The 14,539-nt window shown below is 37.5% G+C and overlaps 1 pseudogene; it reads right to left on the minus strand.

Moving 5' to 3' along the window:
• Window positions 1-1,948: 1,948 nt before the first annotated feature.
• LOC120008566 lies at window positions 1,949-10,321 on the minus strand (annotated as a pseudogene).
• Window positions 10,322-14,539: the final 4,218 nt, after the last annotated feature.

Here is a 14,539-nt window from a genome sequence, read left to right on the forward strand (position 1 = left end):
AGAAACTTTTGTGTGTAATAATAAATGTCAAGTCTTCCATACATCCATTTGTTCCATTCATCTTGAAGTTGCATCAACTTAATTTGGTGACCTATACTCCTGTCGTGCTAACAATCTGAATTGGCAGCTTTTTTTCTACAAGCCCAATTTATGGTGGCCAAATGGTATGGGGAAGCAATCCCTTTACAATGTGACAATAATCTGTTGAGAGTCATATAGATCGTGCCACTGGTGGAAGGTACGGCTCCGTGAACAAGTTATAGTGTGTCATTAACCTAACAACTTGTTCCCATCTACCATTGGTAACAGTCAATCTCCAATCAACAGGTTGTTCAAGGTGAATGGGGAGCCTATTTTTATACGTGGTGGTAATTTGATATTATCAGATGGATTACTGCGGCTTTCTGATACTCGTCACAGAACAGACATAAAGTTTCATGCTGATATGAATTTAAACATGATCCGTTGTTGGGGTGGTGGTTTGGCTGAGAGGCCTGAATTTTATCATTATTGTGATATTTATGGATTGCTCGTAAGCTATTCTCTTTATATATATATTTCTGTGCACGTCTTACTTACCTTTTTGGTGCATCCGTTCCTTGATCATATGACCAAGTAATTTTGATAACTCCTCCACATCAAAGTTAAAGATTTGAAGGTTTAAGTTGAGTTTGCGTGTTATGACTTATAACCATTCACCTAATTGCCTGTGCGAGTCATAATTAGATCAATGGTTGGTTGTCTGCTGTTGGGCATGTGCCAGTTCTCTAATGTTTCATTTTTAAGTTCTACTGGATGATGTAACAAAATTTTCAATATCCGTTTTAAGATTGAGAGCATTATTGTATCACTTGAACCATGCTGGGATTGCTGCCATTAACGTCTATGATACTACTGGCTATGATTGAACACCAGCTGGGAAGCACGGACAGATACGCCGACACAGCAATTCTCAAAACTATAAAGACACAACACATCAAGGACACGGCAAATTTATTTTTTAATATTTATATTTAATTTATATAAATATCCAACTACAAATCAAAATAATATAAGTATATAACATCATAACAATCAAAAGATTCAAAACCCAAACATACAAAACACTACAATTAGATAGCTAATATATTTTAAAGTTTCGCTAATATATATAATCCAAACTTTTGTGTTTTTCGTTTACTCATTTGATATTGTCGTCGTGTTTAGAAGTTAGAATCTTCTCTTTGTCGATTTTCAATAGGGTTAGCAATTGTCAACGTTAAAGTTGACCATTTGTTTTGATTTTCAATAGGGTTAGACCAAGGAATTGTCAACTTCAAAGTTGATCATTTGTTTTGAAGTGTCGGACACGCATGCATTGTGTGTCCAAAATAATTTTTAAATTTGAAAAAGAAAAAGAAATTGCATGACACGCGTCGTGCAAAATCAAGTGTCGGACACTTCCATTGGCTATCAATGCAAGTGTCCGTGCTTCCCAGAACACCAGTAAATCCTTCCTCAAAGTTTCACTCTATATATTACTTCGATTGAATTATTGGCATCAGTTTATCTGGTGAAAATTGATCCATACTTCATGACTGGCTCTGTTTTTCTATTCTCCTTGTTTGTTCAGTTGCTCTAAATTCTAATTCGTTTTTTACTTCGTTTATTTATGCTGTCTCTTAGGACATTTCGCCCTTATAAGTAACTCTGTTCTCCTTGCATTTCCAAATTTAAGTTTCCCTATTAGAAAACAACTGTATAAAATTTGGGGGATTTGATTTACGTCTCTCTTAGGTGCTCATTTTTTGACTTTGATTTAAGACTGTGTAGTTATATCCCCTTCAGCCAGACTCATATATGGTGTTTATATGACCTCATATATGGTTACTTTTCTTTTTTTGTCTGGCACAAACAAACCAACACTACTAGGAACAACGAGACAGTCCAAAGAAAATCCGGAAGCAAATAGCTAGGAATGCTGCCTCATATATGGTTACTTGAACCTTTGAAGCCTATTGGTTATAAATTTCTTTCACAGTATCATTCTAGAGAATTTTGGCACCACAGGACTTATATTTGTTTCACAATTTGCTAGAATGTTCTCATATGTAGTATAGTTTCTGAAAATTACTATTTTATATAGTTATCCCGCTACAACCCTAGCAAGCAAAGATTTCTCTTTGTCAAGACAATTAGGGTTCGCCATAAGTTGGTATAGACTTTGATACATGCTATGCTTCGTGTAGCGTTGGAGAAATTGTGTCATCCTCATATCAAGTGTATGCATAAAAGCTTTGGCTAAGCTCAGCAGGAGTTCTGAGTTTTATGAGTTCCAGCTACGGATGTCTTGCCTGACTCTAAACAGTCAATTGGAGGGACAGTTGCAGTTCTTAGGTCTCCATATACCTCCCAACAGAAAGGTTTATTGGAATTTTCATTCTCTTGAACTGCTTTTAGCTGTATGGTATCTAGAGATATGTCTGTGCATGGCACACTATCACTGCAAGCGAAGTCTACAGGTTTTACAGTGTAGGTTCCTTTAATATTTGCGTAGTTTATGCCTGAAACTGCCACAGCTGAAGATTCATTACGGCATTTGCTCTTGTCACAGTAGTATTGGTCAATCATGATTGGAGTTTCGACTTCAGAAACTTGAATATTAGAGAACATGACTCCTTGTACTAAGCCTGAGCCCCCCTGCAGTCAAGCAATGAGGCTGTTAAATGGTTTACGCCAAGCAAATGTTCAGATTCTAATATGCTGTAAGTGCAGACGAAATAGACGTACAGGTTTCTGCAGTATATTGTATAGATAGAAGGATGAAAGTAGTGGTTGATGGTGTTCATACCTGCCACGTCTTTATCCTGACACCGGTTAATGTATTCTGCATGGTGACATCTCTGACAGTGATGTTTGAAACACAAGCCTTTGTGTTATCTTTGCCTAGCCCCCCAATGCTAATTCCATGTCCTGGTCCACAGTTGACATTGTGTATGTATACGTTTGAGCATCCAGTCTGTATAGATACACAATCATCTCCTGTAGAATATAATAGGAATTAATGTAGCTTTGATTATAATGCATGGAATTGGAAACTTTGATTTCTTGAATAACTTGTTCTGAGCTTCTAAATCTGTACCCTGCGATGTTTCTAAATGCATAAACTTTGTTGATGCATAGAATTTGTTTCCTATCATTGTTGTTAAGTTTAATATCAGGTGTACTTTTGGATTACCCCTGTTAAAATTTTAGTGAAGATTTGAGGTAACTCATGTCTTTTACAATGTTATCATGCATCTGGCAGTATGCTTCTATTTTGTTTAAAATGTATATATTGGTTTCACTGGTTATACTTGGTTTTTTTTATAGAATTACCACAAGCAAGATTGGTGCTATAAATGAGCACATCTTTGGAGTTCTGTAGGTGGATTCCATCTGTGTTAGGGCTGTCAGGAGGAGATGAAACACTTGTACTGTAAACCTTGACACCTGTGCAATCATCAAATTTCAGATGGGTCTGTGGACTGTTTTGCAGTGTTATGCCTGTGACTGTTACATCATTACTTCCATAAAATCTTAGTGCCTGCGTGCAGAAATAACATTGGCATATCAATCTCATCTGCAAACGTTGTGGTAAGGTTAAAATTAGCATTTTGAAGAAGAGGCTTACTGTTGGCTTGGTGCTTGGCATTTTGCTGCGGAGCTCATTGTATGGGTCCTGAACATGAATTGCATGAAGCGCATGGTTGGTTGTGAGAGATAAAGTTGAAGTTGTCTATTAAATTTGGTACTTCTAGCCTGGATCTTTACCTTTGACTGGAGATTATATGTGGGTGAATCATTCCACCAGACTGAACCTTGTCCGTCAATGATACCTTTGCCTTGGACTTTAATCCCTTTTAACTCAGAGAACACAAGCCACTGTAAGAGTCCTGAACCCCAAGATCCAGAACTTGTAGGAGCTATGATCTTGCCGTCTAACTGCAAGGTATCAGTTGATATTGTTGTGATTTCCATACTGTTTCTAATATATGGTAGATTGCTGGTACTTCAACAAGGACAGTCTAATTGGATGGGAATATGTATTGTCTTGCCTTACAGGGCTTAATACTATGTTGTATGTTATTGGCATGGTGAATGAGAGAGATTTACCAATTTGTATGATCTGTTTTTGTTCCTTTTACAGCATGAAGAAAAATGATGCCATAGAAGGGGAAGAAGATACAATTACCTGAAAAACAATGTTTGGCTCACAGGGCCCTGAGAAGGAAATGGGTTGGACAAGAAACACAGACCCAGATGGAACAGCCAGAATCGATCCCTCGACTTTACAGGCAAGCGCTCACACTGCCACAAATGCCTGGTAAGTAGTAAGAACTTCAGAGTTTATCACTAAATTGAGGAAAATGAGAAAGGTTTACTAATTTGAGATGCTGTGTTGCTTTACATCAACTTGCACCTTTCACACTGATGGCCGTATACTATGATCTGAGCTCTAAATATTATTCGAGTCTTGAAGTCGGTGATTCTGCTTATGTTGGCAAGAGTTGCCACAACATAGATTATGAATATATATTATATACACCCTATCCCATCCTTGTTCAGAAAAACAGAAACCAATCATGCTCAAGATGATGCAGAAAATGAGTTGTTAAAAGGTGTTAAAGGGATAAAAATCCCACATCGATTGTTGAGGGGTTTGGTGTCTAGTTTATAAGCTTGCCCAAGTCTTCAACTCATTGTCCAGCCTTTTCCAGGAAGGTGGGCTGGGAACTACCACGGCCCAATGGGCCGAGATGGTGGGGAGGCTGGCTTTGGGTTGTGCCATAGTGGGATTTTCTACATGGTATCGGAGCAGGTGTGCTCGTCCCCGATAAAAAAAATTTCCACTCGTTGGGTCATGGGCTTTGGTACCCAGTCCACGAGTGCGGGGGAGTGTTAAAAGGTGTTAAAGGGATAAAAATCTCACATCGATTGTTGAGGGGCTTGGTGTCTAGTTTATAAGCTTGCCCAAGTCTTCAACTCATTGTCCAGCCTTTTCCAGGAATGTGGGCTGGGAACTGCCACGGCCCAATGGGCCGAGATGGTGGGGAGGCTGGCTTTGGGTTGTGCCATAGTGGGATTTTCTACATGAAGAAAAGGAAGATATGGAAGAATAAGTGTTTTTGTATTCTTAACATTTATGGAATTACAACCCTAGTATATATAGTAACAAGATCATATGCATCTCCGCACTTCTAGCTATGTTACTGACTAATGATATGTGAACACAATTAATGACTAATGAACACATTCAAAGTTGGCAGCCATCAAGGTTGAAGGATGGCAGCCATCAAGGTTGAAAGTTGGCAGCCATCAAAGTTGACTAATGACATCCAATACTCCCCCTCAAGCTGGAGCAAGGATATTGATTGATCCAAGCTTGGAAAGTAACCAATGAAATTGAGCTGAAGAAAGGGCCTTAGTGAACATGTCCGCAAGTTGGTCTTGACTTCGAGTATATTTGGTAGAAATTAACTGAGACTGAACTTTTTCGCGGACGTAATGACAATCGACTTCAATATGTTTGGTTCTCTCATGAAATACTGGATTGGAGGCAATATGCATAGCGGCTTGATTATCGCAGCAGAGAGTCATTGGTTGAGGATGAAGAAAACCAAGATCGACCAACAATGCCTTTAGCCAGATAAGTTCAGAAGCAGTGGAAGCCATTGCACGATATTCGGCTTCAGCGCTAGAACGAGCAACCACGAGCTGTTTTTTACTCTTCCACGAAACAAGATTGCCACCAACAAATATACAATAGCCAGTAGTGGATTTACGATCAAGAGAGTTGCCGGCCCAATCAGCGCCGGTGTAGCCGATTATTTGTGTATGACCATTGTTCTTCATAAGTAGACCACGACCAATAGACCCCTTCAAATATCTAAGAATTCGTTTAACAATTCCCATATGAACAATGGTTGGAGAGTGCATAAATTGACTCACAATACTGACTGCATGACTAATATCGAGTCGAGTAATGGTGAGGTAAATAAGCTTACCTACCAACCTTTGATAAATTTGAGGCGACCGAAGAGATTCACCATCTACAGCCAAGTTTAGTTTACTGTTCAACGGTGTATTTGCAGGCTTGCAATCGAGCATGTCAACTTCACACAACAAATCTAACACATACTTTCTTTGATTCAAAACAAGACCTTTGTGAGATGTAGCCATTTCGATTCCCAAAAAATATTTAAGGACCCCAAGATCTTTAATGGCAAACTTTTGATGAAGAACTTTTTTAATATTGGAGATGGCTGCAATATTATCACCAGTAATAATAAGGTCATCGACATAAATTAAAACTACTAATCGTACCCCATTCTTGATGAGAACAAACAAAGAGTGATCAGCGTTACTCCTTTTGAACTCAAGTTCCTCAAGTACCATACTCAACTTGGCATACCAGGCACGGGGTGACTGTTTCAATCCATAGATGGATTTATGAAGCTTACAAACCAATTGTGGATTACTGCTTTGAGGGTGACCCGACGGTAGTTTCATATAAACTTCCTCGAGGAGATTGCCATGTAAGAATGCGTTTTTCACGTCCATTTGAGATAAAGACCAGCCATGATTTATAGCAATCGATAGCAAAGTACGAACAGTTTTCATTTTTGCCACCGGCGCAAAAGTCTCCGTGTAGTCGACTCCATAAGTTTGGGTAAAGCCTTGTGCAACCAATCTTGCCTTATGCCTTTCAATAGAACCATCGGATTTGAATTTGGTTTTGTATACCCAACGACTGCCGACAGCTTTCTTATCCTTTGGAAGTTGAACAACACTCCAAGTATGATTATCAGCTAGAGCCTGAAGCTCCTCTTGCATAGCCTTTTGCCAAACCTCTTTTTGATTAGCTTCAGAAAAGCTTTGAGGTTCAGTTTTGTCAAGGATGTTGCTAAGATAGGCTGCATGAGAAGAGGACAGTTTATGATAGCCAAGAACATTAGTGACTGGGTGTCTTACCGAGTATGACACATAGTCCTGAAGCTTTGATGGTGGTCGTCGGTCACGAGTAGGATTACGTCGAATAGACAGATCAGAATTTTGCATATCAGTTTCCACATTAGTCTCTAGAACCGACTCAGTGGGAGTTACTACGACTGGTGTTGGAGTGGATATTTGTTCATTGTCATATGTTGCATGTGGATCAACAAAATCCACCCGTGGAACAATAGATAACCAATCATGAGACATATCCAGAGTTGGTAGTGGAATTAAAGTTGACTCCCCCTGACTTGAACTGCCACGAGACTGAGAATAATATGGAGTGTTTTCGTCGAACCTAACATCCCTTGTTACAATGAGCTTTTTAGAGATGGGATCATAACACTTGTATCCCTTCTTTGTAGATGAATATCCCAAGAAAACACACTTGGCTGCCCTTGGATCTAACTTGTCACGGTGAATTGCTTGAATATGCACATAACAAGTACACCCAAAGATTTTAAGATGAGATAAATTCGGCTGCTTTCCTGTCAACAACTCAGATGGAGAAGTGAAATTCAAAATTGTACTAGGCAAGCGATTTATGAGATAAGTAGCGGTGAGTACACCTTGGGACCAAAATTGTTTGGGAACATTCATTTGAAACATTAGAGATCTTGTTTTCTCAAGCAAGTCGCGATTTTTTCTTTCAGCAATACCATTTTGTTGTGGAGTACCAACACAGCTAGTTTGATGAATGATGCCATGCATGCTCAAGTATTGTGTCATGATATGAGACATATATTCTGTGCCATTATCTGATCGAAGAATCTTAATTTTAGAAGAGAATTGAGTGTTGATCAGATTATGAAAATCTTGAAAAACACTAGCAACCTCACTTTTTGATCTCAAGAGATACAACCAGGTGAATCTAGAAAAGTCATCAACAAAGGTGACAAAATATTTGTAACCATCAAAGGACTCAAGAACAGGACCCCAGACATCCGAATGTACCAATTCAAATAATTTATTTGAACGAGAATTAGAAGAAGGAAATGATAATCGTGTAGATTTTGACAAGTGACAAATGTCACAATCAACTGAATTTTTATTAATATTTGGAAAAATCTTTGCCAAAATTGACTCAGAGGGATGTGCTAGACGTTGATGCCATAATTTGTGCTTGGAAGCTAAACAGGCATTTACATGAAATCCCTTGTGAAAATCTTTGAGAAGATAATATAAGCCTTGAAAGAAAAATCTCTCACCAATCGTCTTCTTGGTGACCAAATCCTGGAATACAACATTGTGAGGAGAGAAAATAGCACAACAATTTAGTTGAGTTACGAGTTTGCCAACCGAAAGAAGTTGAAAAGGAAAAGAAGGAACACACAAAGCTGGTGATGCAATGTGCTTAGAAAGTAAGTTTACCTTTCTCTGTCCAACAACAGATACAGTATTACCATTAGCAACACATATTTGGGAAGGTGGAGATAAGAACTTAAACTCAAACAGATTCGTAGGATTATTTGTGATGTGATCAGTGGCACCTGAATCTATGACCCAAAAATCATGCACATTACTTAAATTCAGCGCAGTTAGAAAGCTTTCAAAATACCTGATGTGTCATCAGTTGCACCATTTTTATCTTCAGATAGAAATCCAGCAAATTGACCAAGTAAGGCAGCTGACTTCCCATTGTTATCAGATTCACCTTGCTTTGCTTGAAGATAAGAAGCAAACTCATTAATAAGAGTTATTGGACTTGAGGAGAACCTTGACAATCCATCTCCAGCCATGGTTGTAACATGATTAGCCTTATATCCCGAAGGTTGAGTCCGTTTCTGAGGCATATTCTCTCTCGGAAACTTAGGCTTCAATTCAGGATGAAGTACCCAGCATCGGTCCACTGTATGACCAAGATTATGACAATGATTGCACTTCAACTCAGGTCTCTTTCCCTTGTAACTTCTTTCTTCAGATCGTTTATGATTGAACATATATGCTCGGGCTTCAGATACCTCAGTTTTGAGGTTACAATTCATGACCTTTCTTCGGACTTCTTCCCGTTGAATAGTAGCACAAACACTCCCTAGAGAAGGAAGCTCAGAATTCATAAGTATATGACTACGGAGATCTTCGTAATCAGGAGCAAGATTAGCCAAAAGCTGAAATATTTTATCCTCTTCAGCCCGTTTTAGCAAGACAGCAGAATCAGTAGTATGTGGACGATAAACATACAACTCATTCCACATACTTTTCATGCTACCAAGAAATTGAATAAATGGTTTACCTTCCTGTTGAAGACATGCAATGTCTCTTTTGAGTTGAAAAACTCATGCCGCGTTATTTTGATTTCCATACATCTCTTTAACAGCATCCCATAAATCTGCAGAAGATTCATAATAACTGAAAATTTCAGCAACATGTAATTCCATAGAATTAAGTAGCCATGTCTGCACCATCTTATCTTGGGCAATCCAAGATTTATATTGAGAAGAATTGACATCAGGAACAACAATACTTTTGTCAATAAACTCAAGCTTTGATCTTCCACCAAGAGCTAACTGCACAGATCTTGACCAAGGAAGATAATTGAACTCATTCAACAAAACCGAACATAATCGTTGGTTTGTATGAACATCAAAAGTATTTAAAGGTAGAGAGGCCGAGGGACTGCCTGAGTCGGACATGATTGGAGTGATTTCGGCCATTTAGAAAACAAAACGAAGAATAAAAAAGACCTCCTCTGATACCATGAAGAAAAGGAAGATATGGAAGAATAAGTGTTTTTGTATTCTTAACATTTATGGAATTACAACCCTAGTATATATAGTAACAAGATCATATGCATCTCCGCACTTCTAGCTATATTACTGACTAATGATATGTGAACACAATTAATGACTAATGAACACATTCAAAGTTGGCAGCCATCAAGGTTGAAGGATGGCAGCCATCAAGGTTGAAGGTTGGCAGCCATCAAAGTTGACTAATGACATCCAATATGAGTTGTTCTATTTGAACACAAACTACTCTTGACAAAAATATGAAGTGAAGAAAAGAAAGTAAGCTTCATATGAATCACCTTGGTATCATCGGTCTGGCCATCACCTTTACCACCGTAGTCCAATACATTGAATGTTGCAGAGTTGTCTACTTGTTGTGTAGGTATAGTTTCAGGCCCTCTCCCTGTCCTGGGAAAGGCATAAGCTGGAAATCCTTCACTTTGCCCCCACTGATTTCCTGCCCTTGCATTGCATGTTTCCAAGGTAGAACGCCAAGAAAACAAGATGGTTAGAGTCGTTAACATAGCATTGCAAAGATTGGAACTGCTCATTTTTGTATTAGGAGAGGGAGGAGAAGGTGAATTGGGTTTATGCATAGCTCAATGCTTGTGATATAACTGTGTTTATATAGATAAATGGAAGGTCATTGCACTGTGCACAATGGAAACATCCTGAATACAGTTGGATATTGACAAAGCTTTGCTATTTGGACGCATTACTCCCTCCAGTAACTTTTTGTCTTCCGTGGTTAATTTTTTTCTTCCTTTGATTATGTTATAAAAACAATTTAATTGCTTGACCTTAAAAGTCATTGAAAAAGTTTGGGGATAAAAGAAACAAAAACATCGTGTTAACTTGCATGATTTAAGGAGTGTGACATTGATTGTTTTAAGTCAGTTTTATGAAGTATAAGAAGGTACCAACGGCGCACCTGAGCTGCTAATTGAAGTTGGTAAAAATGTTGTGTATCACCTTAATGATTAGGATTCTAATCCCCTTCCCAGTTTAAAAAAAAAAAAAAAGTGCCAAAAGGCATAACAACCGATTGTTTTAAGATGGTGTTGTAGTTATATTTTACTCTTTAAAATTCATGGCAAGTGAGTACGTCTTGAACATATATATTTGACATTATACTAATTTAATTACTTGGACTGACTCAAGGTTCATATAATATAGTGTTGAAAAACTGAAGGTCATGGGCGACATGACCCAGCGATTAGCTTTTATAATCTTCAAATAAAATAAAATAAGCAATGCAATGATGGATATAAGAATTTCTGTATATTAAGAGCATTGACAAGTATTATCTGTAAAGGTGGCTGAGTTGGTATAATAGACTATGGAAATCATAGATTTTGGCAAAATATCCTTGCAATGGTATCTGTTAAAGGTGCTCCAAAATAGAACATACCATGGTTAGTCGAGCATTTGCTTTACTTCTGGCCCGCGTGCGCTACTTTATAGTTTATAGTATAATTTATTAGTTTATTCTCTCCTTTCTGTCATCTTATCTCTTGAAAAACTGGTGGGCATGCAATTTTAATAGGAGTTTGGAGTTTTTACACGTAAGGACAAATTAAAAATTGTATTCCAACAATAACCTAAAAAAAACTTTAGAAAAAAGAACAAAATCTATCAATTTAAAAAAATACCCTCACTTATTCTTCCTGCTTTCTTCTTCTTCCTCCTTCTTCTTTACGCTATCATATCGGAAGTTGGCCGTCCGATCATCATTTTTGACTAACAAACTATCAAAATGAAGCTCTAGGTTTGCCCGATCAAAGCTCAGTCATCATCAACAATCGATTATCACTTGAATCCCCGAAAAAGCTTCGTGAAATCACGGTCACCATTTGAAAAAGAGCTAAATACAACCAACGTCGGCGACCATCAATACCCCAATAAACTCCATGGATCAAGGTGCATCACCTTTGAGGTTTATTACTTTTTAGAACTCTTTTTTTTCTTCTGAAATCTAATCAAAATCTGCAGATATTGTATATATTTCGGATATGTTATCTGTTTTGGAATTTCAAACAAATAACATTTCATTAAAGACATATAACATTTTAACAAGATAAACAACATTATGACAAATATCAAATTAATCAAAAAGAGATAACAAATCACCTGCAATATGTAGATTCCAAATCAGAACCAAAAAACCACGGAAATCACCACAGAAACTGTCGAAAATAATGATGTGATGACAGATCGAAGGAAAAGAACAAGATCTACATCTAGTTCGAATACAACAAAAATTGGGATGAAAATTCACTAAAAAATGTCATAGAACTCTTGAATAAGCCGTAAGGGGTGGAGATGAAGCTTCCGACAGTGGTTAGAGATGAATCATGTGCAGGAGGCATGTGTCATGTTTGAGGATGAAGATAATGGTATTTTAGATGATAAAATCATATATTTTAACTTTTTATCCTTTTTAAAATATTAGTTCAAACTACAGGTACTTTACGAAATAAGATTTTTAAAAGTGTTATTCTTGGAACAAAACTCTTCAATGAGAGACTAATATTTAATTTTCTCATTTTAATATTGTATATTTTTTTGATAGAGATACTAATGCAGTTGTTGTTGAATAAAAATGATGCAAATTTCAAAAAAAAATGATATTTAAGTAAATAAAATAGAGAATATGTAAAGAAACTCGACTACTGTATATAACAAAATCAAAATTAATATCACGAGAAGATCTACTGTTGATTGAAAGATTTGCTTCAACTTAATCTCACAATTAACCCCATATTATATGTTCTAAATTCAAACATGTCATGCTGCATCATTATATACGCAATGATAAGTCGCGACTAAATCTTTTTTTACCAAAACTTCATGAATTTCTAGTCCTGGAATTGTGCTGCATACTGACATACATTGTACAATTCAATGATAGCTAGAATGATCCAGAACTCTTGATGTGTGGATTATCTTATTTGCATGATATATATATTTAGGGTTCTAGACTCGTATAGGTCCTAGACATGTGGGCACGTACTGGAAAGAAAAATGCATCAAAATTTTCTTGGACAGAATCATCAATGGCGGCTACTCACATGGTGTAGAATCTTCATGTTTCAAGCAAAATCTTTGTGTGAGTGAGATGATGACCAATTGGGTTTGTCAAATTTAAATTCACAATGACAGTTACCATTAGAGATAAGCCTACAACGTACAGACAAGTTGAAAGACCAACGGGCACCAGCTTAATCACCTTTGTCATTTCTCTTTGCATAGATAATGATAGAATTTGCACAAATATATTTGAATGTAATTTGTTACAAATATATTTGAATGTAATTTGTTATATTTGTGCATTTGTGCTATACAAAGATAACTTCGATCCTGTCTCCCTCTCTTATATGGTATTGGAGCCACTCTCTCTTTTCGTCTTTCTGGCCACTGAGAGCACAGCCGCCTCTGTCACCATCCCAGCCACCTCTACCCAAACCACCCTAGTAGCCCTCAATTCTTTCAACTTGTCTGTTGTAGGCTTATCTCTAATAGTTATTACACATGAAATTTGTCTGTACTATAGGACAATAGATATGAGAAAAAAACCGTTAAATCAGTTATCCCAGATATCTTGCCTTGACTTTTGGGATAAATTTAATCTGCAGTTTCTAGCTGGCTAGTAGCTGTAGCTTGCCCAAAAAATTCAATGTTGCTTTCGTTTGATTCCAAACTCTGTCTGGTTGGATTGATTGAATTTTTCTGACCCGAATTATATCAAATTTGAACATAAGTTATATATCCGAAATATGGGTCCAAACAAAAAAATTTTGTCCGGTTTAAAACAGAGTATGAGTCCAAACACACAGGTTTGCTTGTCCGGACCCTAACCTGAATTAGTTTATTGTCCGATTTACTTGTCCGGATTTAAACGAATATGGGTTTGATCAATTAGGTACGTTCGAAATCCAATCCGAGTTAGGGTCCGGACATGTAAATATTTCGTAAACATGTAATATTGTCCGACCTGAAACCTCCTCTTTTTTTTTTTTTGCCATTCCTATTAGGTCACAATTTGACCCGCGGGCCAAGGCCCGGCCCGGTCCAAAATTCTATCGGGCTTGGGCAGCCCAGCCTGCTGTCCTCTTCACAACAAATCCTGTCCTGTTAACAAGTACTTGCATTAGCATGCAAACAAGCCCATAAACTCGGCTCTAGACCCAATTGCAAAGCCCAGACCACTAGAAACAAAGCCCGTATGTTAAAAAGCCTTAATGAAACCCAATTACAAAGCATGGACTAATTTTCCATCAGAGCATATCTAACAAAAGGCCCATAAAACTGGGCCTAGCCTCTAAATTTTTAAACTGGGCCCAAATCAAAATCCAAGATCCTTTTCTAGTCTTCTATTTGTTTCTAGTCTTCTATACTTTCCCACCTCTGTGTCTGCTCTCTGTTTTCAACATCGGTTCTCCATCGCCGCTTTGAACCAGAGCTCTGTTGCATATGCAGTAACTCTGATTCGGTTGAATATTCAGTTTCTAGTTTCAGTTTTCCATCACTTCAGGGTTTTCTCTGTCTCTGCTTGTGTTTTTGGGGGATTTAAATATCATAAACCCTAAACCACCACCCCCAGTGTTCGTGAAAAAGTATTTCTAAGCAGGAATGCCAACAACCGATTGTAGTGAGAGTATGAATGCTTTTGTTGAACAATATGAGAAGGCATTATGGAAGAAAGTAGAGAAGGAGTGTCAAGCTAATTTTGAGTCTTGCAACAAGCAACTCTCATATACAACTTTCAATGTAATGGAGAAGTAAATCCGAGATTT

Source organism: Tripterygium wilfordii, chromosome 11, assembly GCF_013401445.1.
Source record: "Tripterygium wilfordii isolate XIE 37 chromosome 11, ASM1340144v1, whole genome shotgun sequence".
Classification (NCBI taxonomy): domain Eukaryota; kingdom Viridiplantae; phylum Streptophyta; class Magnoliopsida; order Celastrales; family Celastraceae; genus Tripterygium; species Tripterygium wilfordii.